Below are 4,045 nucleotides of genomic sequence, written 5' to 3'. Positions count from 1 at the left end.
ATATATATATATATATAATATATTATATAATATATTATTATAAATATCAGGAAATCAATATTAGAAAATTCTTCAGAGAAATATATACGTGTGTAAAATAATTGTTGTATTAGAAATATTAATATGCAGAAATAAATGTTAATATGTATAAGTATAAATATATGATAATAAATATGACAGTTTAAAAGTTTCGAATTGAATTTACAAAGCGCCTTACGATCGTTTCGCAGAAGTGCTGTCCCTATAATGGAAATTCTATATTGATAAGCATTTATAGACAAATCTTCTTGCTCTTCAAAGATATAAAATGTGAAATTTGTATAATTTATCGAATGGTAATTTTTTTTTAAATATGAAGTAATATGGGAAAATAGTGTTTGTTTGAAATATAAATTAAAATTCAAAAATTACTGCTTCTGATTTTGGTAAGTACACTTTAGTATGAGAGTCTTTAAATCTATATATGCTTCCTTGGTAAGTCTCCTGTAATAATCCAGTTATGTGTAAAATCCATTATAGTTTCTTGTATTCCAAATATAATTTATAGACTTAGATAATATAGAATAATGGAATCCTATATTGATAAGCATTTATAGATAACTCTTCTGTTCCACAAAAATTTCAAATGTGAAATTTGTACAATTTTACGAATTTTTTTTTTTTTTTTTTTTTTTTTAAGTTTCAGCTTAGAGCTGCGGCCAATTATGAAGTAACATGGGAAAATGGTGTTTGTTTGAAATATAAATTAAAAATTACTGCTTTTGATTTTGGTAAGTACACTTTAGTATGAGAATCTTTAAATTCATATATGCCTCCTTGGTAAGTCTTCTGTAGTAATTCCATAATAATTATGTATAAAATCCATTATATTGTCCTGTATTCCAAATATTGTTCATAGATTTAGATAATATAAAATAAAATTATATGTGAAATTATTAAAAAAAAAAAAAATTTTTATAATTTTTTGGAAAAGGTTTGGATTATAAATTCTTATTATTTTGCACATTTTGGATATCTTTAGAGGTATCGGATAATTCGCATCTTTCTCATTTTGCCTCCGTTGAACTATCAAAAACAAAAGAGATTTTCTTGCATGCTTAATGTTCCTTTCGTTCATTCACGTGGTTGTATTTTCGGACGACGAGCTTTCGAAAAGTGAGGGTCATAATGATAGAATGTTGAAAATCAGGAATGTATATTGATTGAATATCCAAAGATGTTGGTTGTAGACATCACACATAATCATACTAAAAGTTCTATACTGATATTTCATCATGCAAGTGGTACTGTATTGTTTATTCTAAGAATTACCATCTCGAGAATTTGCTTGTTAACTGTTCCTAATTTACGTTTTGCTACTTTATTCAACGTATATTTACGGTTGCTAAAGATAGAGAATTTATAGTCATTAAACGTAATTGCGAGGTTCTCTGAGGCGATGCACTCTAAGGTATTAGCAATTTCCTTGGTATCTTGATTTGGTGGCGAAGGGCTTGATGCTAAATTATTTATAAAATGTTAGAAATATTATTGGATAACGGCTATGTATTTAGTATCTACGTTGTAAAGAATGTATTTCATCAAGCGAAACATGTATTTTCTCCTCTAAAGTGGTTTAGATTTTGTGCATATTTCGAAATTTGGCAAATTTTTGGAACGTTCATTAAGTCCAGTCGAATGATTCTACATCTTGGCTCTCAGGTAGCGTTTTGCGTTTTAAAGCAGAATTCACTATCTTCATTATTTACGGCTGTCCTTTTGTGAAATGCAAAAGGCTATCTTCTATCTGTCCATCTATCTTTGTTTCTAAATCTTACTCAGAACGTTGATGCAAAAACACCCACCGACACACACACAAGAGAAGACAAACATATTTACAGAATACAATTGTATTATGGTTCCATAACATAAAAATGTAATGGGAATGTATAAATCCAACATTAATTAGGATAATCCAGTATTAGACATCCTACCACTTCAACGCTGGACCTAAAACAATAGCAACGATTTCACATTAGTCTATGCTCGTAAAGTTAAACAAAGACTATGTATCTAATTTGATATCCCTACACCACTGAAGGAGTTATAACTGATATCATATAATAATGGGAGAACCACGTGGAATAATCACGACTCTTTTATTTTGTTGATTGTCTATGAAATACCAGGCAAAACATAATAGGTACAACGGCTGTATACAAGATACTAGATGTTCAAGCATGGCATTTAGCTCCTAAACTAATCACTCAGGAGACACACACACAGAGTGAGAGAAGAAAGAGAGAGTGAGTGAGTGAGAAGGAGAGAGAGACAGAGAGAGACAGAAAGAGAAAGAGACCTGTGTATATATTTCCATGTACTCTACGAGAGTTCCAAGCATAAGCAGAGTGGAATAGTCTAGTATCGTTTATTTATGCATAAAGTTGTGTTCACATGTATATGTATATATATATATATATATATATATATATATAAATAATTTTGGGGACTAATGGATATATGTCAATTAGTGTGCTGAGAAAAGGACGTTCAAAATAAAACTGGGGCTAGTTGTGTAGCGCGCCAACAGATGGCAGCACAACACTGCGTGCTCAGTGAGAGTTAGCAGTGGCCTTGATGAGTGACATCGCTGTGTTTACTTCGCAAATTGTGAAATTTGTGTTTTTGTGATCACGTGGAAGCTGTAGCCTGCGATTTTGTCATGAGCAGGAAGTTGAAACAAAGAAGTAACGTGAAGTAATTTTGTGTTAAACTTGGGATGTCTGCTACAGAAACATCGATCACGCATCGAGAAGCTCACGGTGACGAGGCGATGAGTGTTCTGGTAAGATCTGTATCGAACGTTATTCTCGGAAATATAGAGAAAGTTTATTAGCTTGAACATTAGATTGTTGGAGGACAATCAACAACATTAATGATGCTGCTGGACTGTCGCATGGATCCGTGTAGACAATCCTAATGTCTGAATTGAACATGCCGCGTTTCTCTGCCATGTTTGTCCACGCATGCTGACCACTGAGCAGAAAGAATATCGCGTCGAAGTCTGTCAAGATTTCCATCAGAGTCCGCTGATGTCCCATCCTACATGTCAAAGATTATCACCGGTGACGGGGTTTCGATCTATGGGTACGATCCTGAGATGAAGCAGCAGTCACCACAATGTAAGAGGCCTTCATCTCCTCGGTCAAAGAAAACACGACAGAAATGCAACTCAATCAAGAGCATGTGGTATTGTGCATCAAGTATTCGTCCCCCAGGCCCGGACCGTCAATCGATAGTTCTACTGCGACATTTTGAAGAGTTTGACAGAAGACATTCGGTAAAAGCGACCGGTTCCGTGGAGCGCGAAGAACTGGATTCCCGACGACCACAATGTACCCTGTTACCGAGCTCTCCTCACTCTCAAGTATCTCGCCCAAACAACATGGTATCGCTTCTGCACCTGCCCTACTCGCCAGATTTAGCACCTGGGGTCTTCCGTCTCTTCCCCAAGATAAATATGCTGCTGGAAGGTTACCGTTTTGACACCATTATTGAGAACCAGAGCGAATCGCGGAAGATCCTCGACTTGCTTATGGATAATGTCTTCTCGGGCCGGATTACAAAAGTGGCCGGAACACTGGGACCGGTGTATTGTGGCGCAAAGGAACTATTTCGAAGGAGACGGCGGTCTATAAGCTATTTTTTTATTACACATAACCACTCCGGAAACATTTTAATACCACCTCGTCTGTGTGCATGCGCACCCAGCTGCATGAGTATACAAATACGAGATGCGTCAGACTGTTTCAGTATTATGTTCTTAGTCGTCTGTTTTTTATTATAGTTTTTTTTTAGAATTCATCGTTACTGGAATAGGGTAAGATTAATCTCTTTCAACGTTAGTAGACATACTTTTGTGATTTTGCACATATATTGGCTTGCATATATATACGTTTGTATGTTTCTTACATTCAAATAAATGCTCAAACGAAAATAGATTAATAGATTTATACATACATACAGTCTTCGTTTGTTTTTTTTTTTTTGGTTCATATATATATAT

This window comes from Octopus bimaculoides, chromosome 9 (genome assembly GCF_001194135.2).
Source record: "Octopus bimaculoides isolate UCB-OBI-ISO-001 chromosome 9, ASM119413v2, whole genome shotgun sequence".
Classification (NCBI taxonomy): Eukaryota; Metazoa; Mollusca; class Cephalopoda; order Octopoda; family Octopodidae; genus Octopus; species Octopus bimaculoides.
Note: the sequence above shows the minus strand (reverse complement) of the source record.